Source organism: Triticum dicoccoides, chromosome 3A (assembly GCF_002162155.2).
Source record: "Triticum dicoccoides isolate Atlit2015 ecotype Zavitan chromosome 3A, WEW_v2.0, whole genome shotgun sequence".
NCBI classification, from domain to species: Eukaryota; Viridiplantae; Streptophyta; class Magnoliopsida; order Poales; family Poaceae; genus Triticum; species Triticum dicoccoides.
The window spans coordinates 139,315,982-139,330,118 of NC_041384.1; positions in this window are offsets into that span (position 1 = coordinate 139,315,982).

Sequence of the window (14,137 nt, forward strand, 5' to 3'; positions counted from 1 at the left end):
GAGTCCACTATATCTTCCTATATGCGGTATCTACCTGGCGTTCCAACTAAATTTGTATGTGCCAAACTCTAAACCTTCAAATAAACATTCTGTTTTGTATGCTCGAATAGCTCATGTATCAACTAGGACTATCCGTATCTTCCATGTTAGGCGGGTTATTCTCAAGAGGAGTGGACTCCGCTCCTCATTCATGAGAAAATGGCTTGTCACTGGGATGCCCAGTCCCATGCTTTATGCAAATCAAATCAAAATAACTACAAACAAAACTCCCCCGGGACTGTTGTTAGTTGGAGGCACTCGTTGTTTCGAGCAAGCCATGGATTGATGCTTGTTGGTGGAGGGGGAGTATAAACCTTACCATTCTATTTGGAACCGCCTATAATGTGTGTAGCATGGAAGATATCACCATCTCTTGGTTCTTATGTTGACAATGAAAGTATACCGCTCAAAATATTATTCATCTCTATTTTAAAATCGAGCTCTGGCACCTCTACAAATCCCTGCTTCCCTCTATGAAGGGCCTATCTATTTACTTTTGTGTTGAGTCATCATCCTCTTATTAAAAAGCACCAGTTGGAGAGCACCACTATCATTTTCATTCATTACTGTTAGTTTACATTGAGTATGACTTGACTGGATCTCTTTTACCATGAATTACAATGTCTAGTTAGTCCTTGATCTTTAAAGGTGCTCTGCATTTATGTTTTGCGGTCTCAGAAAGGGCTAGCAAGATACCATCTTATTATATCATCTTATGATTGTTTTGAGAAAGTGTTGTCATCCAAGATTTATTATTATTGCTCGCTAGTTGATTATGACATTTATACAAATATAACTTATCCTACCTCGTCCCGTCCCTCGCGTCGCCCCTAGGGCGACTCGGGGGAGTCTAGGGTTTTCCCCCGCCGCCTCCCCCCACCCTCCTCGCCGCCACCGGAGACGACCGCCGGGAAAGCCTGCGCGGCCGCTGGGGAAAGTGGCGCCGAGGTCTTCGGCGCTCCTTCTTCACGGAGGCCATCAGATCCAAGGCAGCGGCCCCTGCTGGCATGGCGTGCGGCGTGCCTGAGGGTTCGGCCGTGAGGACGGCGAGCCGCAGGCGTGCCAGATCAGGAGGCATTGCCCCTCCCTTCCATGCATCCCTTCTCAGTCCCCGGTTCGGTTTGGATCTTGCTCGATCCACCTCCGGTTTGTTCTGGTGGAGCAGATCGGTGTCCGAGGGAAACCTTGGCCGCCTTGGTTGGCCAGCAGCGGCGACGCCGCCTTTTGGCGCCACTTTCCTCCTTGGAGGCGCTGCTGAGGGCACTGTCGGTATCAAAACCGGCGGATCTCGGGTAGGGGGTCCCGAACTATGCGTCTAGGCCGGATGGTAACAGGAGGCAGGGGGACACGATGTTTTACCCAGGTTCGGGCCCTCTTGATGGAGGTAAAACCCTACGTCCTGCTTGATTAATATTGATGATATGGGTAGTACAAGAGTAGATCTACCACAAGATCAGAGAGGCTAAACCCTAGAAACTAGCCTATGGTATGATTGTATGTTATGGTTGTTGTGCTACGGACTAAAACCCTTCGGTTTATATAGACACCGGAGAGGGTTAGGGTTACACAAGGTCGGTTACAAAGGAGGAGATATCCATATCCGTACTGCCTAGCTTGCCTTCCACGCCAAGTAGAGTCCCATCCGGACACAAGACGAAGTCTTCAATCTTGTGTCTTCATAGTCTAACAGTCCGGCCAACGGAGATAGTCCGGCTGTCTGGAGACCCCCTAATCCAGGACTCCCTCAGTAGCCCCTGAACCAGGCTTCAATGACGATGAGTCCGGCGCGCAATATTGTCTTCGGCATTGCAAGGCAGGTTCCTTCTCCAAATACACCCCAGAAGAATTTGAATACGAGGATATTGTCCGACCCTGCAAAATAAGTTCCACATTCCACCGTAGAGAGAATAATATTTTCGCAGATCTAATTTGCTGGCTTGTTTTGGAAGCATGACGTTGCATCATGGCCCGTTGATTATTCGACCGTTTCTTTTAACCAGCCCCGCACATAACGTGAGGTAGTTTTTCGACACGTCTTGTCAAAGCAGAGATCGTGTCCCCTTATTACGGGATTCTCATCAATACAGGCGTGGGCAACCCAACCGCGCCATCAATTGCGGCGCTTGGGGGATAAGCGAGTTTTACCAGGCAAGCGGGGATGCTTAGTTTCGTCCGCCCATATAAAGGGATAAGGATTCACCTTTCCATCCACGCCTTCTTCCTCCCTTACCCATCCGCTTTTGCACACTAGAGCTCTAGCCCCAAGTCCGCACTTCCCACCTCGACCTTCTCCAATCATGTCCGGAGCGGGAGGCAAGTGGATGGTCTCCTCCGTCACGGAGGCAGACATCAAGAAACTGAGGAGAGCTGGATACCTGCCCGACGACATCGCGCACCGGCTCCCAGATGAGGGGCAGCTCATCCCCACACCCAGGCCCCATGAGAGGGTAGTATTCCTCACCCATTTCCTCCGCGGACTGGGTTTCCCTCTCCATCCCTTCGTCTGGGGCTCATGTTTTACTACAGACTGGATTTCCACAATCTGGCCCCGAACTTCATCCTCAACATTTCGGCGTTTATTGTCGTGTGCGAGGCCTTCCTCCACATCAACCCCCACTTCGGCTTATGGCTGAAGACCTTCAATGTCAAGCCAAAGGTGGTGGGCGGCCGCCAGGCGGAGTGCGGAGGCGCCATGGTGGGCAAGATGCCCAACATAACATGGCTCGAGGGCTCCTTTGTGGAAACCATAAAGGGGTGGCAATCGGGGTGGTTCTATATCACCGAGCCGCGCGACCCCGCATGGGTAGCGGCCCCCGAGTTCCGATCTGGCATCCCCATGCGGCTCACCTCCTGGAAAGAGAAGGGCTTGTCCTGGGGTAGTTCGAAAGAGCTGACCGGACTCCAAACATGTATTCAAAACATGGTGGACAAGAAGCTCAAGCTTGTCAACATAGTCCAAGTTATGCTCATCCGCCGGATACACCCGTGCCAACAACAGGAGTTCAATCCGGCGCAGCACCGAACTCTAAACAGGCTCTTCGACACAACTCATGAAGACGCCTGGAGGGTGCTGTTCAAAAGTGCCGAGGTTCCCCCCTATTACTGAGGATCGCGGATTCAGCGCGAAGCGCCAAGCCAGTGCGGTAAGCTGCTTTACCTTTCATAGGATACTTATTTTTTGTATAGATCGACTCTATGCGGGATCTAAACTCCCGTACCTTTGACATGACTGGCAGAAGATGGCCGGACAGATTGACTGTCCGGCTCCTTTGCCCGAAGGCTCTGCAGACGCTCTTCTAGCGAAGATGTTGACTCCGGCCCCTTATAAGGTGCCGGAGAAGACCAAGAAGGCCAAGGGAGCTCGAAAGAGTTCCCGACGCCAGGCGTCGTCGGACTCACCGTCCGGTGACTCTGCGGCGCACTCTTCCCCCGAAGACGAGGAAGAAGAAGAAGAAGATGCTCCCCCATCGACTGGGGGAGACAGAAAAAGGAAGGCCGCCCCAACTGGGGGGCTGAAGGGTCCAAGAAGGGAAGGACTCTCCTTCCGGTCAGCTCCACCGCCGCCGACGAAGGCGAAGACGAGTGGTTGCCCAGGGCCAAGCCCCCGGGGAGATCGTAAGTATTCGGATACCAAAGTAACCCATAAGATTCCTTTGTTGCACTGCTTTCCCTAATCGCCGAACATAATTGCGCAGGCCGCCACGAGCCAATATCGAGGTATCATCGGGCGGCTCCCTGGGCTCGTCGGACATGGATAGCGATCCAGTCCGGACCGCCACCTCCCCTCATCCTGCCGACGACGCCGAGGTGTTGTCACAAGAGGCACCAGATCGAGGGGAGACAGTCTTGGAGGCGCCTCAAGGCGACCTTCCGGACTCCAGGAGCCGCGGGGACGGGGCCCCCAAAAGCTCCGAGTTCGGCCCTCAACCGAACACCGTGCCGGACCCTCCAGCGGTTCCGAGCTCGGGCAGGCGGCCTCCTTCTAAGAGGGGCAAGACGCCTGTGCCAGCGACCTCTGTCCATCTAGAGGCACTGGACAATCTGCTGGAAGCGCTTCGCAGCACTTCCATCGACGAGGAGCACCTCACTATTATGAGTGCGGTGATCCAGAAGGTTCAGTCCGCCAAGAGCGGATTGACTGAAGCCTGTGCCAGCCTTTTAACAGGCTTTGAGGTAAGTGTTTTAAAATGTAGTAGAAATATTACCGCATAGACAGTAGCCCCTGATGCTTTGTTCGGTGTTCACAAATAAAAGCCGAACAAAGGATCAAATAATATCGCACGAGTCTAATATAAGTATGTCAATATGCGTATGCAGGCTTCGCTGCTGGCGCTCGCCGCACTAACTACGGAGGTCGCCGTACTGAAGCAGGACCTCGAGGGGTCCAAGAAAGAGCTAGGCCTTGCCAAGAGGCAGCTCGAGGAAAACAAGGGTAAGTAATACCCCGTCTATAGGTATGTATATATATATAAGGACGTGATTGCAAAATGACAGGATCATCGTATGTTTGTCAGGGGCCATGACCGAGGTGGCGACCCTGAAGCAAGCGCTAACCAAGGCCGAAGATACAGCGGCCAAGTAGCGCACCGAGCGAGAGAAGCACGAGGCTCGGGTGGGCGAGGTGCAGCAAGAGCTCCAGGCTCTCGTGACAAAGCACGAGGCATTGGAGCTTGACTCAAAGACGCGAGAGTCTGAGGTTGCCGCGGCCCTTGAGAGCGCAAAGAGTGCCAAGGCCGAGGCCCAAAAGGCCCTCCAGGAGATCGACGAAATGAAGAAGATAGCGGCGGGTAAGGCTTTCTATATGCAAAGCAAGCATGTAAAAGTAAGTTACCTATTACTTACCCGGATCCAGAGCTCATCAGGAGCATTCGCAGATTTGCCCCGTAGTGTGTCCGATGCCGCACAATTTTACCAGGCCGAGGACGGAAGCTCGACGGAGAAGTTGTTCTGGTCTAAGTATGCTGACGCCGAACATCCGGCGCCGATGAGCGACCAGCTGAAGCAGATGGTCGAGCAACATAAGGCGGCCGATCAGGCCATGAAGGGCTTTATAGTCCGGCTGTGGCCTAGAGACGCCCTTCCGAATAGCTCCTTCGGCCTGGTGAGGTGACTTGTGGATGCCTGCCCACGGCTGGAGGTCGTTAAGCGATCCGTCTGCATTGAAGGTGCACGCCGGGCTTTCGCCTGTGTGAAATTGTAGTGGGTCAAGCTAGACGCCGTGAAGCTAATCATGGAGGGGCCGCCGAAGGGCAAGCAGCACCGCCACCCCGAGATGTACTATGAGGGTGTTCTGCCGGGTGCCCGTCTTATCACGGATGAGTGTTCAAAAGATGTAATATTTGAGTAAACTTGCTCGTTTTATCTTGTATTTATGAAAACATGTTTCATGTGCGCTATGCAACACTTGTTTGAATTTAAAATATTACCTTATGTTTGGCTGTTTATCCAATCTGGGAGATGGCTAGTCCTTGGCTTCTGCCCCCATGCTACGAGTGCTGGGGTGTTCGGGATAAACCTGAGCACTCTTGTTCCCATATTTGGGTCCTTCGAGGGAGGTGCTCAGCACAAAGAACAAGGCAACCAAACTAATAATGCTTTATCACTCTCACTTAGCCATAGAATTCTATAATTTTAAATTTCGGCGAAGCCCCTGGTATTCGAAAGGCCGAATTCGGGGCGCGATACACGCATGTAAGCCAGACAGGGCCGGCCCCTCGCCCTAAGCGGCATAAGTCTTTAGGGACTCGAAAAACCTCGCCGAACAGCGACCAGTCTCTCGCCTTATCATGACAGTCAGTTTTAGCTTTCTCTACTGAGGTGCTCAGCCCGGCAGAACCGGGGCACAATCGCAGTAGTTCTCCTAGCGCTACCTTAGCCGATAGAGAGGAACGTAAGGTACCAAAACATAGGAGCTGGGCAAACCCAACATTTGACCAAAGACATGATTCGGAGCTGATGCATATAATGCTATAAATTCGGGGTGCTGCACTTGTGAAAGTGTTCGGACTTTTCACACACATTGTGGGGTACATAAGCCCCTGGTGTATTGGCCGTACCAGAGTGTACGGTTGCAAGGCGTCATTAATGAACACACACACACACACACACACACACACACGCACACACACACACACACACACACACACATATATATATATATATATATAACAAGAATGCAATAATAGTCGTAATGTCATGCATTGTTTATTGAAAAATTGCGTTAAAGCAGAGTGATACAGATAGTGCGATAAGCAAAGAGTAGGACTATGTCCCTTCCAAGGGCAAGATGAGGAATGAAATGAAATCGAATATTTCGCTCGTTACTGTAATCAACCTAGGAATTCCGTGGTATAACGTAGATGTCTGCCTCCTTGGTTGCTGCATCATGTGTTCGGCAATAGTGCTGCCGGACGGTGTTTCCAGAGATTAAGGTCTTGAAAGAAAAAGAAAAATAACCAAACGGGAAGCCCCTAGTGCGGTTTAGGCCGCGTTTTGGGGCGTGCCGCAGTTGTGCCCCCCTCCCCACCTGTGCCCATGGTATTTTTAATGCGTAATTATGTACGTGCGGCATGAATATCGCCGTTGGGCTGGGATTGGGGTGGCCGCCATATTGCTACGTGAGCTTAGATCGCGCCAGGCGGTCTATTTGCCGATTTCCCCGAGCGCGCTTGAAGGTGTCCGGGCTTTGAAACGCCGAACTGGTTGATTGCCTTGAGAGGCTGCTTTGCACTTCTGCTGCGAGGGCCGCGGTGTGCTCCTCTGTTCGGAGAGAGCACTCTGTGTTTCCATTGACTGTAATAACTCTGTGAGGTCCTGGCATCTTGAGCTTGAGGTATGCATAATGCGGTACCGCATTGAATCTAGCAAATGCGGTTCGCCCGAGCAGCGCGTGATAACCACTGCGGAACGGGACTATATCGAAGATTAACTCTTCGCTTCGGAAGTTATCCGGGGATCCGAAGACCACTTCCAGTGTAATTGAGCCTGTGCAATGGGCCTCTACATCTGGAATGACGCCCTTAAAGGTCGTTTTTGTGGGTTTGATTCTTGAGGGGTCTATACCCATTTTGCGCACTGTGTCCTGATAAAGCAGGTTCAGGCTGCTGCCGCCGTCCATAAGGACTCGAGTGAGGTGAAATCCATCGATGATTGGGTCTAGGACCAGTGCGGCGAATCCGCCATGACGGATACTAGTGGGGTGGTCCCTACGATCGAAGGTTATCGGACAGGAGGACCAAGGGTTGAACTTTGGGGCGACTGGCTCCAACGCATATACGTCCCTGAGCACACGCTTCCGCTCCCTCTTGGGGATGTGGGTTGCGTATATCATGTTCACCATCCGCACTTGCGGGGGAAACCTCTTCTATCCTCCAGTGTGCGGCTGCCGGGGCTCCTCCTCATCATCGCTATGCGGCCCCTTGTCCTTGTTTTCGGCAATTAACTTGCCGGCCTGCTTGAACACCCAACAATCCCTATTGGTGTGATTGGCTGGCTTGTCTGGGGTGCCATGTATTTGACACGAGCGATCGAGTATACGGTCCAAGCTAGATGGACCCGCGTACTTTGTTTGAATGGCTTTTTCCGCTGACCGGGTTTAGAGCCTTTGAATCCGGCATTGACTGTCATATCCTCAGTGTTTTCGCTGTTAATGCGGCGCTTATGCTTGTTGCAACGTGACCTGCTATTGCCGTCCTTGGTATCTGAGGTACCATGGTTCTTTGATATGTTATTACTGCGAGCCAACCAGCTGTCTTCTCCTGCACAAAAGCAGGTCATGAGCGTCGTGAGAGCTGCCATAGATTTCGGCTTTTCCTGACCAAGGTGCCGGGCTAGCCACTCGTCTCGGATGTTGTGCTTGAAAGCCGCTAAGGCCTCCGCATCCGGACAGTCGACGATTTGATTTTTTTGTAAGGAACCGAGTCGAAAATTACCTGGCCGAATCTTCTGGCTGCTGAATTATGTGGCTTAAATCATCGGTGTCTGGTGGTCGCACATAAGTGCCCTGAAAGTTTTCGAGGAATGCGGCTTCCAAATCTTCCCAACAGCTAATGGAGTCCGCTGGCAAGCTGTTAAGCCAATGCCGCGCTAGTCCTTTGAGCTTTAGTGGGAGGTATTTGATGGCGTGTAAGTCATCACCGCGGGCCATGTGGATGTGGAGGAGGAAATCCTCAATCCATACTACGGGATCTGTTGTGCCATCATATGATTCAATATTTACAGGTTTGAAACCTTCTGGGAATTGATGTTCCATTACTTCTTCTGGGAAGCATAAGGGGTGTGCGGCGCCTCTGTATTAGGCTATATCGCGATGCAGCTCGAATGAGTCTTGCCCGCTGTGTTCGGCCCGACCGGATTTGCTTTTACTGTATCCGGCGTGACGTTTGTCGTCTCGCAGAGTGGTGCGCCCTCGTGATCTGTAGATCGATCTTGAATGCTTTTCCTTGTCCTCCAATATGTCTCGCGGGTCTGGCGTATCTCCCCATGCCTTTTTATTTGAATGGCATTGGGGTGGAGGCTGAGCTTTTGGCTGGAATGCCTCTCTATCGTGGCCACGAGGTGGCCGATCAGCCGTATCATACGCTTCTTCCTCCAGTCGGGGTAGTAACCTGCACCTTGGGTAACTCTTGGAGGGACACTCGAGTTTATATTCCTCGGTTGTGAGGACTTCGGTCCATTTGTCAGCTAGTAGATCTTGATCAGCTTGAAGCTGCCGCTGCTTCTTCAGGCTATTTGCCATGGCGCTTGAAGCGCTCTTGTTCGACGGGATCCTCTGGTACGGCGAATTCATCGTCGCCGAGGCTTGCCTCGTCTTCGGAGTGGGGCAGGTGATCATCCTCCTCCTCTCCGTCTGCCGCTCTCTCAGGAGCTGGCTCCTTCATCCTCCTACTCTAAATCTTGCTAGAGGGGATTGTTGTTGTCTTCGGCACTATTCGGAGTGTTATTATCTCCTGTGCCGGTATCACCAATTTTGCTTTGGCGGGACTTAGAGCGGCGCCGCTGACATCGGCGCTTGGGTTGCTTCTTGGAGAGGTCATCCTCCTTTATCTCGTCGCCATTGCCTTCGTTGGGTGTATCCACCATGTATATGTCATATGACGAGGTGGCTTTCCAGTGCCCTATAGGTGCTGGTTCATGTTCGTCTCCTACATCGTCGTCCATACCGTCGATGTCTTCGGAGTCGAAGTCGAGCATGTCAGTTAAATCATCGACAGTGGCTATGAGGTGGGTGGTGGGTGGGCGTCAAATTTCTTCGTCGTCCGCATCCCAATCCTGTTGTCCATAATCCGGCCAGGGCTCTCCTGACAAAGAGAGAAACCTTAGTGAATTCAGAATGTCATCAAAGGGCGAGTGTTGAAAGATATCCGCGGCGGTGAATTCCATGATCGGCGCCCAATCGGATTTGATTGGCAGGGGCGCGGATGGTTCGGAGTCCGGGAAAGAGTCCGACACCTTGGAGTCACGGGCTGCGCAGAGGATTATGCTGGTGTTTGGCTCGATCGCCGTCGAGACTGCAGCCCCTGAGGCGGTGCCTAGCCACCCGTCCTGGATTGGCACAGTTGGCTCCGAGCTAAGGGTCGGAGCTGATGCGGGCGCGGCCTCTGGGTATTGTTCGGCAGCAGAGCTAGGTCATACCCATCGCAACAGTGCGGCGCGCCCGGCTGTGGCTCGAATCCGTCGAAGATCAAGTCACCGCGGATGTCGGCCGTGTAGTTCAAACTTCCAAATCTGACCTGATGGCCAGGGGCGTAACTTTCAATATGCTCCAGATGGCCAAGCAAATTAGCCCGCAGTGCAAAGCCGCCGAATATGAAGATCTGTCCGGGGAGAAAAGTCTCACCCTGGACCGCATCGCTAACGATGATAGTAGGAGCCATCAAGCCTAACGGCGACGACACAGAGGAACTATCAATGAAAGCACCAATGTCGGTGTCAAAACTGGCGGATCTCGGGTAGGGGGTCCCGAACTGTGCATCTAGGCCGGATGGTAACAGGAGGCAGGGGACACGATGTTTTACCCAGGTTCAAGCCCTCTTGATGGAGGTAAAACCCTACGTCCTGCTTGATTAATATTGATGATATGGGTAGTACAAGAGTAGATCTACCACGAGATCAGAGAGGCTAAGCCCTAGAAGCTAGCCTATGGTATGATTGTATGTTATGGTTGTTGTCCTACGGACTAAAACCCTTCGATTTATATAGACACCGGAGAGGGTTAGGGTTACACAAGGTCGGTTACAAAGGAGGAGATATCCATATCTGTACTGCCTAGCTTGCCTTCCACGCCAAGTAGAGTCCCATCCGGACACGAGACGAAGTCTTCAATCTTGTATCTTCATAGTCTAACAGTCCGGCCAACGGAGATAGTCCAGTTGTCCGGAGACCCCCTAATCTAGGACTCCCTCAGGCACCATCTCTCCACTCCGACCCATGTCTGGGTGAAAGCCCAAGATATGATGCGGATCGAGCGTCGGCAGTGCCCCATGCACTGTAACCTTCCTGGAGGCGGCGCCAAGGACATTGGGATCGGATGGGAGGGTCTGCAGGTGAGGGGTGGGGGTGTGTTGCCTCCCTTTCGGTGGAGCGGTGTTTCTTTCTACATATTCTTGGCGACGACTCTTGGCGGCATGGAGCAGCGGAGGCTTGGCGTCAGATGTGTGGTGACGGACACGCGAAGGAGGTCGACGTTGTGTGACGTCGTGGTGGCGTCTGCGGCAATGAGACCGGGGAAGGCCGATGCAATAGTACAACTCTAAAGATGGATATGTGGCAGGTAGCTGTGGCGGCCTCATACCTGGCAGGTGTCCTGGTTGACGAGCACACCAAACTGGTGGGTGCCCATACCCGACAGGCGTCCTGGTTGGGACCTTGGGTCTTAGATGTTAGGTTTGGCTGCGAGGTCTGTTTGCTATTAGGCCCAGACCATCAGTGCCCCTTCATCAGTTAGATAGGAGTAGCGAGAGAGGTTGCTGAGATGGTGGCTTTGGTCTTACTGTTGTACGACTTTGTAAGATCTTGTGTTAATAATTAATAAATTGGCCGTATGCATCGTCTCGATGCAGAGGCCGGGGGTATTCCTCCTTTTCTAAAAAAGAGTTATTGTGAATAAGGTTAGTTCATAATCTTTGCTGAAAACTTGAATGCTGGCTTTACATATCTACAACAACAAGAGCAAACAGAGTTTGTAAAAGTTTTTCTTTATCACTTTCAGTTTGTTAACTGAATTGCTTGAGGACAAGCAAAGTTTTAAGCTTGGGGGAGTTGATAAGTCTCCATTGTATCTACTTTTCCAAACACTTTTGCCCTTGTTTTGGACTCTAACTTGCATGATTTGAATGGAACTAACCCGGACTGATGCTGTTTTCAGCAGAATTGCCAGGGTGTTATTTATGTGCAGAAACAAAAGTTCTCGGAATGACCTGAAACTCCACGGAGAGTATTTTTGGAAATAATAAAAAATACTAGCAAAGAATCAAGGCCAGGGGGCCCACACCCTAGCCACGAGGGTGGGGGCACGCCTACCCCCCTGGGCGCGCCCCCTGCCTCGTGGGCCCCCTAGAGCTCCACCGACCTCAAACTTGACTCCATATATTCGTGTTCGGGGAGAAAAAAATAGAGGACAAGGATTCATCGCGTTTTACGATACGGAGCCGCCTCCAAGCCCTAAACTCTCTCGGGAGGGCTGATCTGGAGTCCATTCGGGGCTCCAGAGAGGGGAATCCGTCGCCATCGTCATCATCAACATTCCTCCATCACCAATTTCATGGTGCTCACCGTCGTGCATGAGTAATTCCATCGTAGGCTTGCTGGACGGTGATGGGTTTGATGAGATTTATCATGTAATCGAGTTAGTTTTGTTAGGGTTTGATGCCTAATATCCACTATGTTCTGAGATTGATGTTGCTATGACTTTGCTATGCCTAATGCTTGTCACTAGGGCCGAGTGCCATGATTTCAGATCTGAACCTATTATGTTTTCATGAATATATGAGAGTTCTTGATCCTATCTTGCAAGTCTATAGTCACCTACTATGTGTTATGATCCGGCAACCCCGAAGTGACAATAATCGGGACCACTTCCGGTGATGACCGTAGTTTGAGGAAGTCATGTATTCACTATGTGCTAATGCTTTAGTCCGGTACTCTATTAAAAGAGGCCTTAATATCCCTTAGTTTCCGCTAGGACCCCACTGCCACGGGAGGGTAGGACAAAAGATGTCATGCAAGTTCTTTTCCATGAGCACGTATGACTATTCGGAATACATGCCTACATTACATTGATGAATTGGAGCTAGTTATGTGTCACCCTAGGTTATGACTGTTACATGATGAACCGCATCCGGCATAATTCTCCATCACTGATCCATTGCCTACGAGCTTTCCATATATAGTTCTTCATTTATTTACTTTTCCGTTGCTATTATTACCATCACTACAAAACACCAAAAATATTACTTTTGCTATCGTTACCACTACTATCATATTACTTTGCTACTAAACACTTTGCTGCAGATACTAAGTTTCCAGGTGTGGTTGAATTGACAACTCAGCTGCTAATAGTTGAGAATATGCTTTGGCTCCCCTTGTGTCGAATCAATAAATTTGGGTTGAATACTCTACCCTCGAAAACTGTTGCGATCCCCTGTACTTGTGGGTTATCATTCTACATATATCAAGTGCATATCAGGATGTTCGGTTCCATCTCCTGTGTAAGGATTAGCTAGCAGTTGTTCTATCATACCCGAAGGAATTGCATATTCAATATTTCCAGTAGGTGCAGTAGGTTGAGGGGTAGCTAATTGTGGTTCCGGTCGAGGTGAAGATACCCCAAACAGACCCCTCAGAGGATTGTTTTCCATAGTCACAAGTGACAATAAATTTTAGTGCACTATAAATGTTTCCTTACCAGAGGCACTTCACTCCCCGGCAAAAGCACCAGAAAATAGCCTTGATGACCCACAAGTATAGGGTATCAATTGTAGCTCTTTTCGATAAGTAAAGTGTCGAACCCAACGAGGATCAGAAGGAAATGACAAGTGGTTTTCAACAAGGTGATGTCTACAAGTGCTGAAATTATAATTAACATAGTAGTTTGATAGCAAGATAATTTATAACGAGCAAGTAACGATAGTAGTAAAAAATTGCAGCAAGATCCCAATCCTTTTGAGGCAATGGACAGGCCAAAATGGTCTCTTATGATAAGAAAAGCGTTCTTGAGGGTACACGGGATTTTCATCTAGTCACTTTCATCATGTTGGCTTAATTCGTGTTCGGTACATTGATAATTTGATATGTGGGTGGACCGGTACTTAGGTGATGTTCTTACTTGAATAAACCTCCTACTTATGATTAACCCTCCCGCAAGCATCCGCAACTACACGAAAAGTATTAAGAATAAATTCTAACCAGAGCATTAAACTTTTGGATCCAATCGGTCCCTTATGGAATAGCGCATAAACTGGGGTTTAAGCTTCTGTCACTCTCGCAACCCATCATCTAATTGCTACTCCAAAATGCATTCCCTTAGGCCAAAATATAGTGAAGTGTCATGTAGTTGATGTTAACATGACACCACTAAGGGAATCACAACATACATACTATCAAAATATCGAACACATATCAAGTTCACATGATTACTTGCAACATGATTTCTCCCATGACCTCAAGAACAAAAGTAACTACTCACAAATGATAATCATGCTCAAGATCAGAGGGGTATTAAATAGCATATTGGATCTGAACATATAATCTTCCACCGAATAAACCATATAGTAATCAACTACAAGATGTAATCAACACTACTAGTCATCCACAAGCACCATTCTATAGTTCCGGTAACAAGATTGAACACAAGAGATGAACTAGGGTTTGAGATGAGATGGTGATGTTGAAGATGTTGATGGAGATTGCCCTCCCCAAGATGGTAGAGTTTTTGGTGATGACGATGACGATGATTTCCCCCTCCGGGAGGGAAGTTCCCCCGACGGAATTGCTCCACCAGAGGGCAAAAGTGCTCCTTCCCAAGTTTCGCCTCGAGATGGCAGCGCTCCATCTCGAAAGTCCTCCCCTTATTTTTTCTAGACCAAAATGACTTATATAC